The following is a 24,681-nucleotide window of genomic DNA, read 5'->3' as shown; positions in this document are numbered from 1 at the left end:
CCCTGGAAGTTTTTACACCTGACAAGATTTGTCAAGGGTTAGTAATCTGACTGGGATATGTAAGTATGCAAGACAGCAGGGTTATTGTGACTGAACTCTCCCTACTGATCAAAGTCTGCAGCCAGAATTGGAGAGTGGCAAGGCTCCTGCAACAGCTGGCCAAAGGCAAAACTCCTAATTCAAATACTGGTGTAGCTGAGAGTAGCCCATAACAACCTCAGAAATAATTTTTCTTTGCAATAATACTGTTAATCAATAATTCACTTTCTAGTCTTTAAAATGTTTTGAAAACCCATTTTAGTCAAAATAATGTGAAGTGTAGAAAGTCCAGGTTAGGAATTTTGAAGCACAGCCATCTCTTTTTCTGAATCCAGGGCTATTAATACATGGAATGTTTCTGACACAAAGAGCTAATGATGTTCCAACTTCTGATTGCTTTTCCCCAAAGGCATTGTCTTATGATACACTACATATCTGATCCATAATTCAGTTCAGCTGAGATTTATGATTAAGCAAATTATGTCCTGTTGGCTTGAGTAGGACTAAATTAGTTTAAATAAAAGCACTTTAGCTTAACTGTATAGTGGAAGGAACAGCACACCAAGCAAACAGATGTGTTACTGAGACAATTATCTATACTTTACAGATACTAGGCCTGCCTGTCTCTAACCATTTGGTGTGGGATGGACTCCATCAGCCCTGTTGTGAATTAGAACAATTATTTTGTGCATCTGAGCAAACTCCAGAGTTTTGAGTAATAAATCTTTTCACCCTTGAAGCATGTGATTTCTGGTGAGGTTTATTTAAATATGGCAGTCCTTCATTTTTATGTAAAGATGATACAGTGTTGTGCACTTGCAAACAAATGGGGAAAACAATTTGAGCAAGCAGCAACAGATGCTTCCCGCTCCAGAATGAAAATATGGCTAATTCCTGTTTGGGAGCATTTTACAAAGGAAGCCTAAAAAAACCAAGAATGCACATTCCTTTCTCTGATCAGCATTTGCAGTTCTATTGTCAAATCATTATGTAGCACAGAAATTCAATTTCTCTTTCCAGCATACTTTATTTTCCATTTAAATGGCTTTCTAATTAGCCCCAAAGCAGTGAGGAAGGCAAAATATGATTTATGGCGCTTTCAGTAACAAACCCATTGTTTAAGTCCTATGGCAGCTGTGCGCAACATTAGTGCAGTTGCAGATCTGTTTGTTGTTAAACCATCATTAGGTTTTCTAAAGGAACAATTGCAGAAATGATATGCCTTTATTTGCTAATGATGGAGGGGCTTTTCCATGTTCCCTTCCATTTAAGATGGTTAACAGCTCAAAATCTGCCTCCAAGGAGGGTGAAAGCCATCCAGTGAAAAGGAGTTTGCTGGCTTGTGCAGATATGAACTAAGGACCAAACTAGATTTGATGTCTGTGTGGGTGGGTGGGTGCAAGAGTCATAAACTCCCCCACCCCACACTTCTGCTATTTGCAATGGAATGATAGCTCCCATTGGTGTTCTCCACTTGTGAATAGCAGGGGCAAGGAGGCAATTCCCAACAGGGCTGAGGGGCAAAGGGTTAAACAGAAGTTCCCACCTCCCCCACTATTTGTGAAACAAACATTAGCTATATCAAGTATGGGCCTTAGAAAAACAGATGAGGGGGGAAAAACAAGCTTTGATATATTCACCTGATATATGGGTGTTTCCATATGCTTTCAATTTAATAAAGATGTTTCCTGCACATTTTCCACGATCATTGATGTTATGTTGAGCTTTTGGGGAATTCTAAACCTTTCAGCACTTGTCCCACCCTTCCCATCATGGAATTATTTTATTTTCATGTGCATTATCTTTTGTGCTTAGCCCTGGCAATATCGAAGGCTCATACGACCTTTCTTCTGGAACATCAAATATATGCACAATGATGAGGTTGTGATCTCTGGTAGATGAAACACAGATGAAACACACCTGTAGCATCTGGTAGATGAAACACACAGAGAGTCAGTGTGGTGTAGTGGTTAAGAGCAGTGGACTTGTAATCTGGTGAACCGGGTTCGATTCCCTGCTCCTCCACATGCAGCTGCTAGGTGACCTTGGGCTAGTCACACTTCTCTGAAGTCTCTCAGCCTCACTCACCTCACAGAGTGTTTGTTGTGGGGGAGGAAGGGAAAGGAGATTGTGACTCCTTAGGGTAGTGATAAAATGGGACATTAAATCCAAACTCCTCTTCTTCTAGCTCAAAAAGAGTCAACAATAATGTATTAATCAATTTGGAACTGGTTGTTCATCCTGGAAGTGCAACAGCAGTGATAATTCAGTTTGTAACTTAAGGGTAAATTCATATGTCAGTGAATCAACTCGAGAAGAACAGAGTGGAAGTGTTCTTTAGCAACCAGGGAGGCTGCATGATCCTTAGTGAGGCAGCATGTGCTCCGATTGACTGCGTAGCTGAGGGAGCTTTCCCCTGGATGTTCAGTTGAATCCAAGCCTGTTTTCCACAATGCTTGCCCTAAAAGACAGGACTTCTCTGTTTCTTTCCCCTCAGATTATTTACTGTTTTCATTGTTTCCCTCAGTCAAATGTTGTCAGGATTTATTTTCTCTGGAATCCATCCATATTGTTTAAACGTCTCTACTAACAGTTAGCATGGGCAGGGATTGCTGTTTGAGGACAACAACTTCTGAATCTTCATGATGTAAACACCATTATCTTTGTACTGTATTATTATTTAACAGTGAATTGTATCAAGAGAAACATTACTAAGTGTCCCAGGGATCCTTGGGATTAGAGACATGCCAATACATTTCTGCTGCAACAAAAGGCCCTTTGGGAAAGAGACATAGCTAACTATGGGAAAACTGTTGTTGGTCAGGAACAATAGTGCAAACTAAAGAATGGAAAGCTTAATGAGAGCCAGTGTAGTGTAGTGGTTAAGAGCGGTGGACTCATAATCTGGTGAACTGGGTTTGATTCCCCGCTCCTCCACATGCAGCTGCTGGGTGACCTTGGGCTAGCCATACTTCTCTGAAGTCTCTCAGCCTCATTCACCTCACAGAGTGTTTGTTGTGGTGGAGGAAGGTAAAAGGAGATTGTTAGCTGCTTTGAGACTCCTTAGGGTAGTGATAAAGCGGGATATCAAAGCCAAAACTCTTCTCTTCTCTTAATGCTTAAGAATAGTGGTGACTGAGCTGCAGTCCTCCAGATGTTGCTGAACTGTAACTGCTACCAGCCCCAGACAGCACAACTGTAGCCTCTCAACATCTGAATGCTTTAAATAGTGCATTGAAGTAGGAAAAATCTGAATTTCAAACAATGATTTGCACAAGTAAATACTAAAGCACCCATTTTAATACAGTGCTAGAAGTCAGCTGATATAATGAAGTGAAAGCATGCTATCTGGATATATATTCTTTAGAACAAATATTTTGATTGTTTTTGATACGGAACATTTATCCTGAATGTAAGAAACAGGAAATGTATGGGTGGTTGTTGTTGTTTTTACAACAGCTGGATATGTATAGTTCATTTATTTAAATTCGTGTATTTATTACATTTATTCATTATATATTGTATTATTAGACTGCCCCCAATAAGTTATCAGGGTGGCCTACAAGGAATACAATCAAATTCAACATAAAATCATTTATATGTCTCAGTTGGGAGAGCATGAGACTCTTAATCTCAGGGTGGTGGGTCCGAGCCCCACGTTAGGCAAACGATTGCTGCAATGCAGGGGGTTGGAGCAGATGGTCCCATCCATCTCTACAATTCTATGTTGATTTAATTATTTAATTCAGAGTTCAGTTACACAAGAGCAACAATGCAGCCTCATGAGTTAAGGCAGGCATTACAAACAAACAAACAAAGCCTGCAACACACTTCTGAGGGAAGCTGTTAATCAAGAGAAGTTTCTTTTGAGCTATGGAATATATTAGAAAGAGATTGTATTAGAATTTAAATGTGTGTTTAACATCCCCCCGCCCCCCGTTTGCCTGTGTTCATTTCCAGTGGTTCCTCTCTATTTTCACTTGATACAATGTTAAGTAAGCCAGTGCAATCTCTGTGCTGTGTAGACCTAGAATGGGGTCAGCAGGGAAGCTCATTCAAACTGCTTGAAACTAGGGGCTTTTCCGTGCTTCACAGCAGGGAATCACAGTTACCAGTGTCATCTTACATCACCCAATAAGATTTCAAAGAGAAGGGGAAAACGCTTTTCAAATCAAACTCCCACCCTAGGTCTTTTACTGCTAAACAAACAAAACCAAATAAAAAGACAAATTATATTTCCTAGCACTTGCCGTGATAAATACTCTGTTCATGTTATGAACCACCTGGCAGAATAGTTCGTTGGCACGTCACCCTGCGGTTTCCTAAAGAAACACAGCAAAGATCATATGCCTTCGTTTGGAGAAGGATGGAGTTCCTTCTTGTACATTTCCACTTTGTACAACTCCTTCAAAGTAAATGTGGGAGGCAGTGGCGTAGTGTGGGGGGTGCAGGGGGGCCAGCCGCACCGGGCGCAACATTTGGGGGGGGCGCTCGCACTCGCAGCTCTCTGCCCCTACCTGGCTCACTCACTCTCTCTCACTGCAGAGCTGGCTGTGCGAATCCGATCCAAGCTGCCGGATCGCCACCCACTGTGGAGGGGGAGGGTGCCAGGCGTGCGTTGCGGTGTGGAGCGGAGAGAGCGCGAGGGAGGGACTATCTGGGGGAGGGACAGTGCAGCGGCCGCCCAGCGCAGCGCTGAGCGCGGGAGAGAACCACACCCGACCAGCCCAGGCAGCAGCAAGAAGAAGCTGGCAGCGGCGGCAGGTTAGGGGTTAGGGGCGCAAATTACTTGCCTTGCCCCGGGTTAGGGGGCGCAAATTACTTGCCTTGCCCCGGGTTAGGGGGCGCAAATTACTTGCCTTGCCCTGGGTGCTGACAACCCACGCTACGCCGCTGGTGGGAAGTATTCATGCAGCACCCATGGAGCAGATTAATAGTGTAATATTCACTCCATGAACCCAATGGGATTTACTTCTCAGTTGTTATTATTATACAGATTTATAGACCACCTTACAGCATAAACCCATTGAAGCAGTGTACATGGTAAAACACAGAAACAAAAGCTACAAGTTCAATAAACTCTGAAACAATAAAGCCATCCACACAAACGCTAAAACCAATGAAACAATTTCACCACACATATAAATGATCTTCCACAAATGACTGGGTTACATCTCAGGGGAAAACATGTTTTCAGTAGGAGGAAGCACCAATGGAATTATTACTTCTGAGTAAACAAGCATAGGCAATATCCAGTGATGTCCACCCACTTGCACAAGAAGACTCCTGGTTTCTCTTCTCCCGCCCTGCACCCCCTCCCACCAGCCACACACAAACTCAGAAAAGGTGCTGCCTGGCAGGAAAATTTCAGAAACCCCAGTGATGATTTACTCCAGCAACGGCCATCTATTCTATGCCAGCCCAAGGAGGTCTCCATCATCTTACCACTCCCTGAAAGATGTCAATTCCCTTTACTTGCCAAATGCAACATGTGCTCTTATTGGTTGAAAGGAGCTAGGTGCCACTCAAACCAACATGTGGAGGGGAGGGAGAGCTTAATAATGGGCTGTGTTTTACAGCCTTTCCCCCCTCACATCAGGGTCCATTTGGGTCCTCCCTACCATTGGGGTCCATCTGACCATCGGGAAATTCTGCACCAATGCCTTGTGAGCAGACCAAGCAGCCTGCTTGTCAGGAGCTAGGTCCGCACAGGTAGATCTGACTTAGAGAGCCCCAGTTATTTTTAACCTGCTTTCTCCATTTGGTCTCTGCTCTTCCCTTTTTTATTCTTAAGGAATCTTCTTATATTTGGCTGTTGGGGTTTGTGTGTGTTTGAAATAAATACACGATTCCAGTAATCTCCCACTTGCTTGATTTATGCTAAAGGAGTGTAGGGTTGTAAAAGGCCATCAGGTTGCTCTGATCTATGGAGGAGACAACTGTGGGTGGGCATTACTCTCTGAGTGAGAGATGTGGTTGTGAAATGCAGAGTATACTGTCTCAGGGCCCCTAGTATTTTCTTCAGCATCCCAAATTCCCCACCTGTCGGGGGTGGCTACAGAAAGAGGGAGTGGTGGTGGCAGCTGCTCTGGGTAGCTAAGACACAACTGGTCTATCTTACAAGGCCATTGTGCAGCTGTGGTACAAGGAAGGGCATAAACAGAGGGTTGTAGCATTGTCTGCATTGTTATACTGAGCAATTTGAATGTGTAAGAGTCATCTCATGCCCCGAGCTTGCACCCTGACTCTGTGTGTGTGTGTGTGTGTGTGTGTGTGTGTGTGTGTGTGTGAAATAGAAGCCAGAACCTCGAGGCCAAAGTTGCAAAGCCACCCAGAGTCTTAGTTTTACAAGCATGTCTCCCCTCATACTTTCCTCTCATTCTTCAAGCAGTGAAGAAACAGGGTTACCAAAATAAAGCAGCATTCAAAAATGAGCTTGTTGTATAAATGCTTCACAAATAAAACATTCCAGAATAAAATAGAATGCAATGAGAGAGAAAGAGAAAGTGAGGGAATGGAATGGAATGAATATTGAGCGGCTAATTAATGCTGCAGAAAAACATCATTGGGAAGAAAAGTAACACTAGAAGTTCTATGAAACAAGAAAGAAATGGTTCTCTAAGTGTATTAATTAACACTAAAGGTGCTTTCAGTGCTGTTCTGCTTTAAGCTGGAAGCAGAATAGTTCTCCTGCTTTCAGACTCCAAACACTCTGCACCTCAAGTGCTGGAGGAGTTGCTTTTCATTTGGGGAAAGGTTAAACAAATCCTTTACTCTCAACTGCCTTCCCCATCATAATTGCCACCTATGCTGCAGATATAAAGGCAATGCTATTTGGAAAGGAAAAAGTGATAGAGCTGGTTCCTAGAGAGGAGACGCAGGCCACAGAAAGCAAAAATGCAGCAAACCATGCAAGCCATTATTAGCCAGGATAGCCATCTACAGCTATTCCAAACAAACAAACAAACAAATTCCTTCCGGTAGCACCTTAGAGACCAACTAAGTTTGTTATTGGTATGAGCTTTCGTGTGCATGCACACTTCTTCAGACAACAAGAAGAGGTGTGTGTTTTGTTCACAGATGTGTGCAAATACTCTGCAAAAAGTGAGTGACCAAATCATGCCTATTCCATAGTAAATGTCCAGTGTGGAAGCAGCCTAAACCTCATCTCTTTCCACAGTATGCTAAAATACATATTCAATTTCCGGCAAGATTCTATCCATCAGATTTTATTTACACCACAATGGCCACAGGTTGTAAACCTGGAGGAAGTAACTTCAAAGAGATTATTTCAGTTGAATAACAACTGAATAACAACCGAATGTGCATTTCGAATTTTAAAGGCAAAGGTCACCTTTGGGTCTTTCTTTCTTTCTTTCTTTCTTTCTTTCTTTCTTTCTCTGAATTGTTAACAACATTTAAGGCAAAAATAACCTACCTTATGACGCAGGTGGTGCTGTGGTCTAAACCACAGAGCCTAGGGCTTGCTGATCAGAAGGTCGGTGGTTCGAATCCCTGCAACAGGGTGAGCTCCTGTTGTTCGGTCCCAGCTCCTGCCAACCTAGCAGTTTGAAAGCACATCAAAGTGCACGTAGATAAATAGGTACCACTCCGACGGGAAGGTAAATGACATTTCCGTGCGCTGCTCTGGTTCGCCAGAAGCGGCTTAGTCATGCTGGCCACATAACCCGGAAGCTGTACGCCGGCTCCCTCGGTCAGTAAAGCGAGATGAGAGCTGCAACCCCAGAGTCGTTCATGACTGGACCTAATGGTCAGGGGTCCCTTTACCTTTTTATAACCTAGTCTTATAAACCACTGTATACACTGAATTATGCAGAATTCAAGCACTGCTAGGTAAAGACTGTCTCAAGGCAAATCTTAAAAAATGCAGTATAAACACTGACAACTGGGAATCGCTGGCCTGTGAGAGCTCCAACTGGAGAACAGCCTTTACCAAAAGTGTCATGGGCTTTGAAGACACTCGAACTCAGGACGCAAGGGAGAAACGTGCTAAGAGGAAGGCACGCTTGGCAAATCCACACCATGATCAACTCCTGCCTGAAAACCAATGTCCCCACTGTGGAAGGACGTGTGGATCCAGAATTGGCCTCCACAGTCACTTACGGACTCATTGTTAAAACCGTGTTTATAGAAGACAACCTTACACGGCTATGAGTGATCGCCAAAGAAGAAGAAGAAGAATGATAGTACATAATCTGATCATTTGTAATGTGGCATTTTGCAATGAAAGAGGCACCCATACCACTTGTTCAGATCTTGCGAAGTCAAATTTGCTAATGGATTCTATTTCTGAACCTTCTGTGTATCTGCTAAGGAATAGTCCTCTCTTTCAGCCTCACAGCCTGTTTGCATTCTCAGCATAGTATGCTGTTGGTTTGTTTTCACCAATATTTTTTTTGTCAGGCTGCTTGCTATATTTTTTTTATTAAAAGAAAGAAAGTAGCACTTTTTAACAACTTCTGAAAATCCAAAGGAGAAACATAAACAGGATTGTTCTAATAGCAATGCCTTTTGTGATCTCCAGTTACCAAGACAGAGAATATAAACAAGGTTTTAAAGCAGGAGCGTGTTCTGCCGTTAGGGTACTTGAGGACAGATAGTGCCTCTGATAAGATCAGTGTATGTATATTAGTGTAAAGGCACCATTATTCATAAACTAATTCCAATGTAGTCAGAATAATAAAACTTGGCCAATTTGCAACAAAGGCTAAAAGAATCCTGGGGCCTTGTTGAAGTAAATGGCTGTGGTGTGATTCCACAGCAGTGCAAAACAAAGAAGCTTGACGTGCTACCCCTTAAGGTGGCCACAGGGAAAAAAGAGGAAATTTCCTCATTTACACAGCAATTAAAGGTATTTCCCACCTGGCCACCTTAGGTCCTATTCTTGTCCACTCCATTCCATTGACTAGAGCAGGACTAGAGAAACATAGTCAGATGGGTGGGGTACAATTATTAATTACTACTACTACTACCACCACTACCACCACCAGGTAATTTGCAGACTTGGATTGTAGACAGGGCCTTTTTGAAAATACCTGTGATTCTTAGCTTACTTCTCATAACATCTCTCTCAAGTTTTTTTGACTGAAAGATAAGTGACTTTGCCTAGGGGCCTGTTCAGTGATCTTTGTGGCTGAGCAAGGATTTTTATCTTCTTGTTGTGCAACCAAGCCCAATACCTTCCTCACTGCAACACAGCGGCCATTTTGCTTGCTGGATAAACTTAATTCCTCAAATTCTTTTCCTGATAACACACAACACACATATTCTTCAGCTGTCCCTACTTAGTTACCCATGGCAGCCCCTGTTGTGTAGCAAACGTCCCTCTTATTTAATGTTCCTCTGTTGCCCCACTTTTGCTACTGAGGAAATTGGGGGGGGGGATACCTTTTTAAAATGATATTAGTATGTACGCAGCAGTTCAGTTGTCATTCTTGAGGCTTTGGTTTCCTCCCACAGCTACTTAATGGAGCATGCAGAGGTTGAAGAGCCTTAAAATAGCATGTGCGGTATGTCCTTTCTTGAGACTCTCTTCTTTGGAGTGGTGGCTTACACAGAAGTCAGTGTGTGCTATAGATTTTAATACTAGTGTATTTCCATGCACTGAACATTCAACTTTTAAAAAATTGCTTCATAAAATAGATGTCACAGCCAGCAATTGCTAACTGTTAGGTCTAATTCCCAATACACATTAACCAGTTTATGCATGTAAACACAATTATTAGGTGTGTATTTTATTTATTTAGTTATAAAAATATTTCTATACTGCTGTATCATAAAATATATTGGACATTATTACACATTAAAACATAAATTGCCATTAAAAAAAAAGATAATTATTAAAGTGACTGGCTAATAAAAATAATAATGAATACCTTGATTCCTGCATTACAAGGGGTTGGACCTTTGGGTTCCCGTCTAACTCCACCATTCTATGAAGCTGCTATGAAGGTCTGTCTGCATCAAGAAGGTATTCAAGAGAAGCCTGAAAGTCAGAAACAAAGGTACCTGCTGAATCTCTGATGGGAAAGTGTTCACAGCATGGGTAATCTTAATCATATTGGATTATGGTTGCCTTATGTTTGGAATTTCCCATATTCGGATTCCGCCCGCCAGAAACAGTATCCGGGCAGATGTTGCTGAATGTCCAGGAATTTCTAGACGTATGGCAACCCATGTCAGAAGTGTAGATCTTGTCCACAGGAACATACCTCCACATGTGGTGGGAGTGCCCCAAAATCCAACTATTCTAGACAACAACCATACATGAAATAAGTAAAATAACCAAGCAAGTATTAGAAATCACCCCAGAATTGATCTTACTAAACATCTTCCAAGACAATAATGCCCACTTACACCACAAAGAACTCATAACCCACCTACTTTCAGCAGCCAGAAGCATCACCTGTCAGGAGTAAGCATGGACCAATGGTACCAAATAGTATGGGAAACAGCCCTACTAACCAATAAACTGAAACTGACACAGGGACAAATAGAAGAAGACACCTTTACCCCGGTATGGCTCCCCTTTATCACATACACAGCCCAACAAGACAACAACAAAAATCCACCAACAGCATACAAATCAATATGGCTAACCTGCTCCAAAACACCCACCCACCCCACTCACACATGAAAACAAAGACCACTACAGCCAACCACAAATGAATAACCACACCCTAGGCCAACCCCAACCTCTCTCACCACCAAAGGAACACAAGCGAAAACAACAAAGAACCTGCACAAGCAATGCTGACACCAAACTGTAAAATAGAAACATCGCCACCCGACCCCACCCCCATCTTCCCCCACCCCATCTCTTTCCCCCTTTTCTTCCTAATGTCTCAACAAATGAAACTGATTTGTAAAAATGTTACATGGAGAAAAAATACAAGAGGGAGACATTGCAAACACTTTTGTAAATGAAGAAAATCTTTTTTTTTAAAAAAAAAAAGAAGTGTAGATTTTGGCGAATTTCCCTAAAAACAGCTCACAAACAACTTCTTCTTCTTCTTCAGATTTTGCCAAAAAGAAAAACCTTGAACAACTTTTGTGACCAGATTTTTGAAATATGGCAACCCTATACTGGATTATTTTCTAAAGTAGCTTAACATCTACAGCTTTTGCTAGATAAGTATCTTCCATAGTCAATCTTCCATAGCAAGACACATTTTGACCCTGTAGTCTTCCTCAGTGGCCAATCAACAAATCTGAACAAGCAACTTAGACATGAATCTAGAAGAAGCCCTTGGGTGAGGTAATCATTTTAGATGCACTGCTATACCCAATTCCTTTCCTTTTAGAAGTTAAAGATGTAGGAGCACTTCCTTCAAACACCATACACCATCATGCTGAAACAAACTGCTACCACTGTCTTCATGCCTGCCTCCCTCAAGTTTCCCAGTGTGAGAAACACTTGCCCTGAGGTGATTTGAAGAAGCAAGCAGGAGCCATTTTGACAGGAAGTAAAGATGGCAGTAGTCTCCCAAGATTCATTTCTCGACTCTGGGGTGCTTAGCTTCATTGCATTCAAACACTTAGCATTTATTGCTCCTCAGGTAGCTACCAAAAGGGAAAAACAAGTTAGCAAATCAAAAGCACAGAAAGAGGAGTTAAAAAAAACCAATGGGCATGAGGGCAAAACTGAAAAAGATGGTTTGTGTGCATGACAGCAGGCCTTACACCTAACATTCCCATGCTATATACAGTGTGGATAAGCCTTCTAGGGTGAATTTCCTGAGTGTTACCTCAAATGAAAACAGCATATCTGAAATCTTTTATATTGTGATGCCAATAAAGGTATTTGATTTTATTTTATTTGACAGCAGCATATTCTGCTCAACAGGTGCTGGGATTCTGTGTTTACAGAACCACGCAGTACCACAGTGACGAGCAAAGACACTGCAACTTTTTAAAAACATCCTTTCTAGATTGTGTATGCAGCTGGGCTGCCTGCTCCCTGTAGTGTCGCTTCAGCCATCACTGTCACCTTTGCCCCCCCCCCCCGCCACAGCCTTTCATTACACCCACACCTTGCATCCTCTTTTAACTTGCCATTTGAGGCCAAGTCTGTCACTTACTCTGTGTGTTTAGGCAAGTCTGCTCAGGGAGGCCCTGGCTTAACCCAAACCTCTTGGCATGGACAGAATTACATTTAAGAGATAACAGCAGGCAGCAAAGCACCTTCGCAATGAGAGAAACAAGAGCAAGGCTAAGCCTGGTGTAAGGAAGGAGGGCAGTGGTTGGAGGAGAACTATGCGGAAGAGAGGGCAATATGGCACTTATCTGTTTGTTTAGCAGGGATTAAACCACAGCAGGCTAGAGCAGTGAAAATATAGCATGGTGCACTAGGGGTGCAGCACATTTGCAAAGATAAGCAGGGCCCAGTATGGTTTCAAATTGGATGGGGGACCAAGTGCTGAGATTCCTGCATTGCAGGGGGATGCACTAAATGACTCTTAACGGTAAAGGAACCCCTGACCATTAGGTCCAGTCGTGGGTTGCAGCACTCATCTCGCTTTATTGGCCAAGGGAGCTGGCGTACAGCTTCCGGGTCATGTGGTCAGCATGACTAAGCCGCTTCTGGCGAACCAGAGCAGCGCACGGAAACACTGTTTACCTTCCTGCCGGAGCGGTACCTATTTATCTACTTGCACTTTGACGTGCTTTCAAACTGCTAGGTTGGCAGGAGCTGGGACCGAGCAACGGGACCCCCTTAGGGTCTCTTCAAACTTTACTCTTCTGTGATTCTCTTATTCTAATCCTGAAAATATCATAGAATCAAAGAGTTGTAGAGTTAGAAGGGTCCGCAAGGGTCATCTAGTCCAACCCCATGTAGTGCAGGTATCTTTTGCCCAACATGGGGCTCAAACCCATGACTCTGAGATTAAGAAGGAGTTTGGATTTGATATCCCACTTTATCACTACCCGAAGGAGTCTCAATGCGGCTAACATTCTCCTTTTCCTTCCTCCCCCACAACAAACACTCTGTGAGGTGAGTGGGGCTGAGAGACTTCAAAGAAGTGTGACTGGCCCAAGGTCACCCAGCAGCTGCATGTGGAGGAGCGGAGACTCGAACCCGGTTCACCAGATTACAAGACTACCGCTCTTAATCACTACACCACACTGGCTACAGCACACTACACCACAAAGCCTCACAGAGAGCTTTTCATGCTTCATAAAGGGATGTGGCTGATAACAGCAGATTAGGACATGCAGTTGGGCCCCTATCCTTGTTGTTGGGTCACTTAAATGGTCAACCAGCTGCATTCTCAGAGAAGCATCACCCCTGTGAGAGGGAGAACATCCAAACGATGCCACAGGAACAGAATTCAGGATGCAGTGCAACAGTTCATCCATGCATGAAAATCAGTAGCAGGTCATGCAAAAACAAGAAAACAGGGAGGGAGACAGTTTGCAGGACACAGACCAGTTCTTATGCTTTGAAGCAATAATGTGATTTCTACACACAGTTAAATAATAGCTGTCTTCCTTGCTATTTTCACTAAATCAGGCTTAGGTTTGTTATCTTCTTGCTCTATGGAATTCATTTCTGAGTTATGCAAGAGGCTTTAACCTAATCCCAAACAGTTTGGCTAGAGTGCAGATAACGACACGCTGATTGCACAAGTACAGGAGCAATTACAGGCAACAGCCTCATATAGAAACATCCAAAAGCAACTGACATTTCTAATAGGCAGATTCATTTACACCAGAGTGGTATGTTCAGCCCCAACCCTCCACATGATGTGATTTGCACTTTAAGTGGTTCCTCTTCCATTATTAAGCCCCTGTATTAATTTCATTAGCTAGTTTTCCCACCACACCATTTGTAAATATACTGATTTCGATTTCCATAATAATATAAGGGTGCTACAATCTGGTGAATCATCAGCAAGCCTGTGTACACTTCCTATAATACCTGCATTACTCGATATATGATATCACCATTAAAAGATTCTGCATGCAAAAAGGAAAAAAAAGGTTGACGATATAATCCAGGGTTTTCTGTGTCTTAATAGACCATCATCAGTGAAAAGGCCAACCACCCGTTAAGTACAATGTGATAGATCTAAATGTTCCAATTTCTAAACTTCTCTGCAAGGAAAGTTAAAATGCCATGCACTACTTTTATGTAACAATCCTGTCCAATCAGAATTCCGGAACATGCATGAAAAGGCTCTTCCCATATTTGGGAACAGGCTTGCTTCATTCCATAAACCTGATATCATACTGACTACAATCACAGACTATACTTCAGATCTTTTACAAGAAGTCTTATCTGGGCACTGTTGTTGATTTTGTTAAGGATGCGAGAAACCAGGCTAGACTACTTTGCATTTTTACCTTTATCTTTAAATTAAAACCAGAATAAAATTTAGTGAAAAACACAGTAATGGGTATAAACACATATACAATATTTTTTTAACCTTTTGCTTCAATGTCTTAGTTTTTTCACTCACTCTATCATTTATTATTCCAGTTGGTAAATAGATTACAGGTGCTTGGTGTGATAATCAGATTTTATTATTATACCTTATTACCAGAAGAAGGGAATACAAAATTTTGATTATTCTCATTGTTATATAACTGAAAATTAGCTATCCTTCCATTTTATCTAATAGAGATTTCTGGTTTGTTCCAAAACTTCCAGATTGGCATAATGATATACTTCTACATGAAACCATGGACCTGTTCTGTATGATTAAGAAAGATAATTTATAGACTATAAATTATAGTTTAAAAAGTAAACATAACATTTAAAGCTAGCAGTTATCTACTTGCGGATCAGTTAAACATCTGCTGGGTGCAATTAACACCAGCTGGGTGCTGTTGTTATACTGTAGCAAATTTCTATCAACTCCAAGGTTAATTAAATTTGTGTAAATGATTATTATTATTTGGTCCCAATACTTTTAAATAAAATAATTTGAAAGGCTTGGAGTTGCCTGTTCTTTTTACTCCATACCACCTCCATCACCACATATTCTTCCCCACAGACTCATCCAAGTGGGGCTTTTTAGGTTCAGAGGTCCTGGATTCCCATAGAAACTATAATTCCCTCAACCCTGGAAGCAGCAGAGCTTGGGCAGAGCTAGTATGGCCTGGGGTGATGTAGAATTTGATCTCTATCCAGACAGAATCTGCAATGCCTCCTTTAAAGTTCAGAGTAACTTGTCCAAATTCGCGGTTGAAGGTTTCCTGCATACTCTTGCAATAGCACAATGAACTACAGTCTTTTTACATCTCCCTCTTTCCTCGCAGTGCAGGAGATTGTGCTGTTTTACAACATCAACAAAGGCTCCTGATCCTATGCTCTGTCACCACTGAAAAGCAGAGCAAAGGATCAGGTTATCAACCTTACAGAGTAATGGATGTTAGGTGTGTTTTGAACACAGAATAAAAATGTTTCTGGAAAAACCCACCTATGTTTCTTCCAATAGTGCGCACAGTCCAATGATGCCTCCCAAAGCCAATGGCAACATGGTATCTATTGAAGATCTTCCTTTTTCAACAAGCCATTTAAGTGGATATACTTACCCTAATCTGCATCTGTATTGAATTTGATTTCACACACACACACTTGTGTGCTGATGCCCCGGGGCCCAAAGCTCCCCTTAGATAATAAACACACAGACACAAATATTTTGAGTTAATGGGAAAAATAAGGCCACAACTTTATTGGTTACAGATGTGAGCAGTTTGCCTTAGGTATTGGGTGAAACTGACTATATTATGACTCCTGCCCATCTGCAGGAAGTCTCTTAAGGGTCAACCACTGATAGGAGGTGCCCTATGATAAAGGTAAAGGTCCAGTCATGGCCGACTCTGGGGTTGCGGTGCTCATCTCGCTTTATTGGCCAAGGGAGCTGGCATACAGCTTCCGGGTCATGTGGCCAGCATGGCGAACCAGAGCAGCACACGGAAATGCCGTTTATCTTCCCGCAGGAGTGGTACCTATTTATCTACTTCCACTTTGATGTGCTTTTGAACTGCAAGGTTAGCAGGAGCAGGGACTGAGCAACAGGAGCTCACCCCATCACGGGGATTCGAACTGCCGACCTTCTGATCGGCAAGTTCTAGGCTCTGTTTAACCCACAGCGCCAGCCGCGTCCCATATACACATCAATTAAGAGCACCCCAGGGTCCCCGATGGGGTTGTGGCATGGCCCCAGCCCATGCCCAGGCTTCGGACAGGATCCACACCCTTGGATCTCTTTAATGGGATACCCTTAATGAGGAGGGGCAGGCAGAGGCAAACAACCTCCCCTCCCATGAGTCAGACTTACCCAATGCCTAACCGCCTAACCTTACAAAGTTGTCACGATTGCTACAAGGTAGGCGAAAACCAAATGGCTGGTGCCAATTTGGCAAGTGGAAAAATTCCTACCTGGTCCCAACAGTAAGGCAACCAACATTAGTCCATAGCAGGGCCAAAGTCAAGCAACTCATAAAAGAGGGCAGGTGGGCTGGGTGGTCCGACGAAGGAGGCAAACGGAGGCCGCCCCTCCCAGCTGCACCATGATTTAAACGGTAGCAGCCACACCCCCTGGCTAACCTGATTGGTCAGCCGGGGGGCGTTATGCGGCTGGGAGTCCCAATGACGTAGGCGGCATCACTCTGCCCCCTGCCAGGTCACAGTGAGGTCCCAGATGCCAGTCCACAACTCCACACCCGCCCCCCGGGAAAGGGGAGTGGCTTTACTTTAATTGTTGATTTTTTTCTTGTTAATCCCCTTGGGATGTTCCAATGGGAAGCAAGCAAGCAAGCAAACAAACAAACAAATAAACAAACAGCATCTTTCCTGTTCTCTCACCCCATTTCCTTAAAAGAAAAAACCCCAGACTGAAGAAGTTTATGTTTCCATAATTTTGGAGATTATTGCATCCAGTGAAGTGCCAAACAGAAGGCATAACTACTGTCTGCTTCATCAGAAGTATAAATGCATAGATATAGATATAGATATAGATATAGATATAGATATAGATATAGATATAGATATAGATATAGATATAGATAGAGAGAGATATATAAGGGTTTTTTGCTCCATTTGTATATTTCTGCAGAGAACTTTCCAAATGTAAGATGATTTGGAAGCCATCTTTAGAAGCTACTAATGCTAATTATATTCAAAGTAGGTGGGGTGACTAATCAGTCAATCAGTCTATGAAATTAGATTTTGCTGGTGCATATTATAACTAGAGAGAGTCACATTTCATTAGAGTTTAAGAGTTACAGTAATTGAATATTTCTCACTCGAAGGACAGCTTTGAAAAATGAACGAAACTCTGTATGTGCTTTCGTTCAAATGTTGCTGTTTAGATTGTCACATGCTGCTGTTCTTAGCTTGTACTCAAATTACTTTTCAATCCTCCAAAGTAATATTTATTTCATGTGGTTTTGTTTTTTTAAGCCTACTACTTCTTTTATTAAAAACAGAGATGTGAGATGTGTGAAGATAAACTAAGAAGACATCTGCTGTATCAGGTCAAGAGTCCATGTTCTCACGGTGGCCAACCAGATGCCCACAAGCAAGGCCTGGGTGCAACAATGCTCTCCCCCACTTGCACTTCTCTACAGCTGGTATTCAGAAGTACATCTGGTGCAGTACATCTGTTTCAGACTCTAAAGTGCATTTCATTGAAGACACAGAGGGCTTAATTTGTGCCCCAGTCCACCATGGCTAAGTCCAGCCAATGTTTTCAGTTGTAGGACTCAAGATCCCAGAGGGTTGAGTGGCCATCTGTGGCCATCCAGATGTTGTTGAGCTCCACATCCCACCAGTCCTGTTGATCAGCACGGTCAACAATCAGGGATGATGGGAATTGCAGTCCAGCAACATCTGGAAAGCCACCCTGGATATGAAAAGACAGTAGGTAATGAAAGTGACTCTGAGCACAATCTGACTTCCTTTCCCACACTACTGAGTAAAAAAAGCTAGTCATATTTCTATGCAGATCATTGCATGATCGTTGCAGGAGCTCTGGCTTCTCTGCGGCTAGAAATTAAGCACTGAAGAGGACAGAGCAGGAAATGCTTTTCCATGTCAGACTGTTGCAGATCTCTGCTCTCTCTCTCTCTCTCTCTCTCTCTCCCTCCCTCCCTCCCTCCCTCCCTCCCTCTCTCTGAACTTTGGACCACAAGTCAGAGCATGAGAGGAGAAATTGTCAGCATTCCAGGAGTACACAAGCTAGGTTTTCATGCCCCAGTCTTGTTCCTTGCTAACTTTCTCACAGAGCAGCATTGTCACTTGAGCTATTCCACTTATACTTGCATACAAGTGAAAGTTCGAAAGCAGGAAGTAGCCAGGAATGTAATGAAAAAGATCAGATAGCACAAGGCAGGAAAACAAACTCCCGAAAGGATGAAGCAATTTTAAGGTTGGAAGTGGTTTTAAGGTTTCTTCAGAAATATTACTGTTTAAATTAAGCTCCCCCAACCCTTGTTAACACATTTGATGCATCTTGATAATGGAAAGGCATTCTTATTCTCTCTATAATAAGGGGTGGGGTGGGCAAATCATTTGAGGACCATATTGCTGAAACCATTAAATCAATTTTTTAAAAAATTGTTAAGTGCAACAGAAACTGGTTAGGGAAGCATGTGGACTGCTAAACATTAAGGGATAAGTCCTCCTTCCCTTTCCTCTAATGGGATCATCCAATGAAGCTGAATGGTTCATGACAGACCAAAAGCAGCATTTTTATCCATGAAACTTTTAGTTACCAAATGCAGAATTTGCTTACACCAGCTGTCGTCATGGCCACCAACTTTGGCTGTGGACACATTACTGGCGTAAAGCGCAGCTAGGTCATTCTTTTCCTCAATTCAGATTAAAGCTGATTTGGAGAAAAAACTCATAAAAATTCAGTATTTCCTGAGAAATGACAGGTTAGATATGGATTGTGGTTAATGTTGTGTGTGTGCACCGCTTCTCAAACCAGTGTTGGGAGTACACTGGATGTCGAGGAAATGTGAGCCTTAGATAGCTTCACAAGGGGGTTAAACAAATTCATGGAGGATAAGGCAACTTCTAGTCATGAACAGCTATTACCTCCAGTGTTGAAGATTCTATGTCTCTGAAAAAAGGGTGCTGGGAGATTCTGTGATCTCTTACCTGAACAATGAATAAAAAATAAGATTCTGTACTTGTCTTCTTTATTAAACATTTGTTTTACAAAACGAAGATCAGAGAGAGCGATAAGCAGCACCTCCTGAACCCAGGGAATCAGCAGCAATCTGAAGTGTTGTTTATATAGGAGGTATCCACGGAGACAGATCCTTGAGAGGAGAAGAGCTATTAAGAAATCTGTTCCGTGGAGAGGATATCCAATAAACAAGCTTATGTGTAATGTGATTATGTCATTATAAGTGACAATGAAAGGAAGACAATGGCAAATATCTCTGTGCATTAAGGGCTGTGAACAGAGGGAGCATGAAGGATAACAGCTGAGAGGATATGCTGTGGCAGCGGCTTAGTAGAAACATAATTCCCCACCACCAAACTCAAATTCAAATATGACCAGCTTCATTCTCCATACTGTTTCAAACCTATGTACTAATTACTAACAGGGCATTTGACCAGCTCATCTGTTTTCCATCTGTCAGTATATCCTGGGAAACTGGTACAGATTTTGCCTCATTCCTTACCCTGTCCCCGATTGTCAGTGTGAACATTGCAATAGCTGGTTTCTTTGTTTGAAAAGTTCACACCAATTTACTTTTGCCCACCCCAGTATCTGAGACTGGCACCTGAGGCAGCATAACCCACAAATGTCTCTCCCTAGAAGCAAACATGCAAGAATAGCAACTTAAATAAGTAATCACTTGCTGCCCGTTCATGACACCCACTATCAGCTTCACTCTGCATTATAGTAGGACCATCTCTCCTCAAAGCGACATTCTACTATTTGATGTGTGTGTATTTTCAGGGCATGGTGGAGTGCTGCTGCAGGGCCACTCGCCTGAAAGTGGTGTCACTGCTACTTAGCTGGACCATGCAAAGGCAGAGTGCTGGCAAAGTCAAGGCACATGTGTGCACTGGTGGGAGTGCTGGATTGACTCCACCACTATGCCCACACAGCTGTGACCTCACTGCCACCCTGCCCCACTCTCACATCATCCAGTTATACAGTAGCAATGCCAGTATCAGGAGGCCCCATCCATGGCCCCATCCCACCATGCCTGCAACTCCTGTTTTGTTTTTAAGAGAGAAAATATTTAAGGATGTGAGGCTGGTATTGTGTAGTTAGTAGTTAAAAGTATGAGGTTGGAAATTCTGCCCTTCATCTGAGAGGGAATAACAGGGCAGCCATAATAATAGTGACCCACTATACAAGGTTGTTGTAACACAGAGGTGGCTAACCTGTGTCCATCTGGATGTTGTTATATTCCATTTCCTATTAGCCCCAGCCAGCATGGCCAATGGTCAGGAAGGGTAGGTGTTGGAGTTCAACAATTTTTGGAAGGTCACTAAGGTCTCAAGTCACTGAAGCACCATTAAATAATGAATAATGTTTTTGTGGCGCATGTGTGCTTCGTCAACAGGCATTGTTCACTGGTTCCAAAGACTAATGGAGCCACTGTTGGCCAATGGTCAAGGGTGATGGGAATTGTAGGCCAAAAACATCTGTAAAGATTACTTGCATAATCAATGAAGCCTTTTGGACAGTTCAAAACCCTACATTTCTGCTAGGAAGTGGTCCTTATTTATTCCCCTGCCTGCATTCTGAAGTTGCACTGCCCAAGGGGAGAGGTGCCACATGCTTGTTCCTCAGTATGTAGATCAGTTCTCAGATACCACAACTGAGTGATACATTATGCAGTGGGAAGGAAGGGCAGGATGCAAACCCATGGGAGAAAGGGGTTCTTAATTAACCAAGCCAGAAAAGTATCTTAGCTCAATTATTAAAAGATCAGTTTCTTGATGTGTTTTTTTTTTCCTTAGCTGCTGAATAAATGATAGCAACATCCTTCCTTATTTAGTAAAATCTTAACATAGAACATTATTTTAAGTGACACATAATTATTGTTATTTCCCATGCCTGAGGATGGAAGAATGAACTTCCATGTGTAAGGCAAAAAACAAACCTCCCACACTGAAAACAACAACAAACACACTTCAAGCCACAAAAGGCTTTAGATTGACTCCTCCCTACTATACTAAAGTTCAGGTATGACAGCCTTTCTCAACCAGGCACCCTCCAGATGTGTTAGACCACAACACCCATCTGCCCCAGCTTGAGGAAGTGCTGAGGTATGGGAAACAAGAGTCATATTCATGACAGAAAGTGAACTGAAATATAAAAAGAGGTGGTGGTCTCCTTTGCACACACTTATTATCTTCCTGCCCAAACTTAGCTTGTGGGTGGGTGGGCATCTTCTCTGGTTTGGAGCAGAAGCCAAAATACCACTGATTGGGTGGTCGTTGTGGTGTTTGTGAACCCCCAGTGCATAACAGTATTGTTACAGAACTGGCGGGGTGGGTGTGTTCCTCCTAAATACTAAAATGAATAAATGCTAGGATTTGGGATTATTTGTGATAGGAGGGGAGAAACTAAGCTGCAAGGGAATTCCTGGATAGCCTGGCTAAACTAGGACTGTTAAGAGAGCCATTGTGGGTCGTTAACAAAACAATGGCACTCCTAGCCCCAGGTATGACCAGAGACTGGAGATTTGGAAGGTTGCCAGGGTAACTGCTCTAGGGGAGAGCAAGGGTCTTCTGGGAAGAAGAAAGAGGAAGAAAGGTGGAGATCCATCTTGGCGAGGGAGCGGGAAGGACTGTCTGAAATGCTTTGGGCCATGCAGTAAGATCTGGACGCCCTCCATGCAGACTGAGGGTGTAAATAGGTGAATAAACCCTATTTCTTAAAGCACAAGAGTCTTCACAGTGTCTTCTGTTCTCCAAAGGGACACAGACCCTGTGTGGGCGCCTGTGACCTCATGTGTTCTGGCCACTGCTTTTGTAATAGTATTTAACATGGAACAAAGCATTATTTAATGTTTTCTTTAAAGTCTCCAAACACATTTGAACCAAGTTGTTGGGGGCTAAAAACAGGGCAAAGCATAGATTTCTCAAACTATTGTGAGATGAGTCAAACTGAAGGCACTTTATCGGAGTCAGGCATATAAGGGGAAATGGCCTATACATGTTCCTCTGTGATGGTACATTCGTATGCAGCCTGGATCACTGAGGCTGGAGATAGAGGGTCCCTTCAGATGTCCCTTTTCTTACGCATTCATTATTATTTTTGTTCTTGATGGTATCAGGGCAATTATATGTGATGCTGCTTTCAAGACCGTTTACCATGGGCAGACATAATGTTTCATTTCAAATCAGCGCATGTCCCATAACATCTGGCTGAAATCTTGTAACTTTTTATATCACAAATGTCCTGGGGGTTGTTTGTTGCTCTACTTTTGTTGCACTACAGCACAAGAGTGCCGCCTTCATATAACAAAAATGTGGCAACACTGGGGAAGCATCGCAGAACAATTAACAGAGTGCAATGTGTGGCTGGTCCAGTGAGCAAAGCATGGCAATTCCACACTAATTCCACCTAGGATCCTTAACCACCCTTTGCCAAACTGCCTTCAGCCTTCTGATAAAAACATGATCTGTCCCCAGCCTCACTTTAGGACAGGGATCTGGCAGGAAAAGAGTCCAGTCGTCTGGCTCATGACCACTGCTGTAGTCCAGACCTTGCTTCTGCAGATCTGCAAGACCACCCTGAGATACTTTCCTTGTTTGGGACGAGAGAGAGGCGACAGCAAAGGGGCTACTCTACACATGCCTTGGCTCCAATATGTTCATATCATGACAACAAAAGTCTGAAAGCCCATGGTAGGTGGTCACTTAAAATTGTGGTTCAATGTGGTTCATTTCTGTTTTTCCTTCCCCACTACTACACTGAGTATGTATGGATATATCTGGTCCTTGTGCTCATTGCAGCAAAGGAGATGAACACACTGAAAGGCCCAAGAAGCAGCTGAACTCCAGGGGCCTCTGTTTCTATATGCTCCTTTGCAGCACACAATAGAGTCCCAACAGGTGAGTTGCCACCTTTTCTTTCTAGATAGGGGCTTCTGTGTCTTTAACAGCTGGATGTCAGGCAAGATATTTAACAGGTACAGCTTTTAATACTTCTGTTTGTTCTCAAGGAATCTTCAGTGTTGGTTAACAGAATCCTCCCTTTTTTCCAGTTCCGTGGAAATCTTATTACAAAGCATGTGTTCTGCTGATTTTCTGGGTATGAATAAAGGATGCATGGAAATGGAAATGAAGGGTTTAGGTTTTTAAAGTTCATGTCAAAGGGAAAGACACATTATGTCCTCCCGAAGAACTCTCCATTTCCTTTCATGATGTAACCTTTCTGTCTCATTTGGCATATGTTCTCATTCCCACTGCTCCAGATGCATATAATTTCTTCGTGCTGCTGCTCTGCAAAAACTGTGGCAGTTTCAATCTGCCCTTCTGAAAAACCAGCAGATCGAAGAATGTGTAGCTACCAGATGGGATCCAGAAAGGAGTGAGATGTTATTGGAGTTGATTAAATGGAGATGACATAATGGGTGCTTCTGCGCATTTGTGAGAAACCTAACAGTTGCATTCTGCACCTGCCTATATTTGGATTGGCGGTCCCATAGCAGAGGGAGTGGCAAGAGTTTAATCATTAAATATGCATTTGGCAGGTCCTTTTTGGAGAGAACTTAATTTCTCTGTTTCATACTTTAAAAATAAAGCATAATTGTTTACAAGATGTGTATATAATTAACCTGAAGTAATCTACTTTGGTTGATATACAATCCATGGTCAACAAGTTCCTTCAAACTGATTCCACGGCAAAGAAAGCCAGCTTCTTATTAACTTTGGGTGTGTATTTTGACTTAATTTGCACCCAAGGTAAAAAAGAAAGAAAGAAAGCAGCACGTTGTTCCCAATTTTGGCTCAGGTACATCATGCTGAGAGGTGAACATGCAACACAGCATATCACTTTTTAGTAACACCCTTCCCTCAAAAGACTGTGTTCTTTAAATAAATAAAAACTGGCTCCACGAAAAGAGAAGTGTGTTCCTGAGAAAAGTTGGAACATGATGCCTTACCATCATTTTCACTTTTCATATGACAGTAGCACAGTGCAGGGACAAAAATAAACCCACAAAGTGACTGTGGCATACAGAAATGCTACAATGAGCTGGCCAGCGGCTGACACAGGCAAGAGCTTTACTCAAACAAGAGGAAAATGTTTGATGTCCAAATAATTGGGGGCTGATTTGATAGGTTTATTCTTTGTGTGTAACAATAAACCATGGTTAATGGTTTACTGGGATTGAGTAGCATCTTAGCGCACACTGCCTAGTTGCTCCGATCACTGCCTCTTAGCTTCTCCTACGATGGGAACTGCAGCAACAACCCATGCAGCCTTGACTTGCTGTCAGAACCAGGATTGTGGCTTGCTTCTCCCTAACAAACCATGGTCAACAACCCAGCAACAAACCATAAGTACAAGATGGTCAGCAATTGTGATTTATTTATTTTTTATGGGAGAAGCTAACTGTGACCCCACATTCAGACATGACAACAAGCCAAGGCTTCATGGCTGGATGTTCCTGCTCCCACCA

Source organism: Podarcis erhardii (assembly GCF_964252035.2).
Source record: "Podarcis erhardii genome assembly, chromosome: 4".
Lineage (NCBI taxonomy): Eukaryota > Metazoa > Chordata > Lepidosauria > Squamata > Lacertidae > Podarcis > Podarcis erhardii.
Note: the sequence above shows the minus strand (reverse complement) of the source record.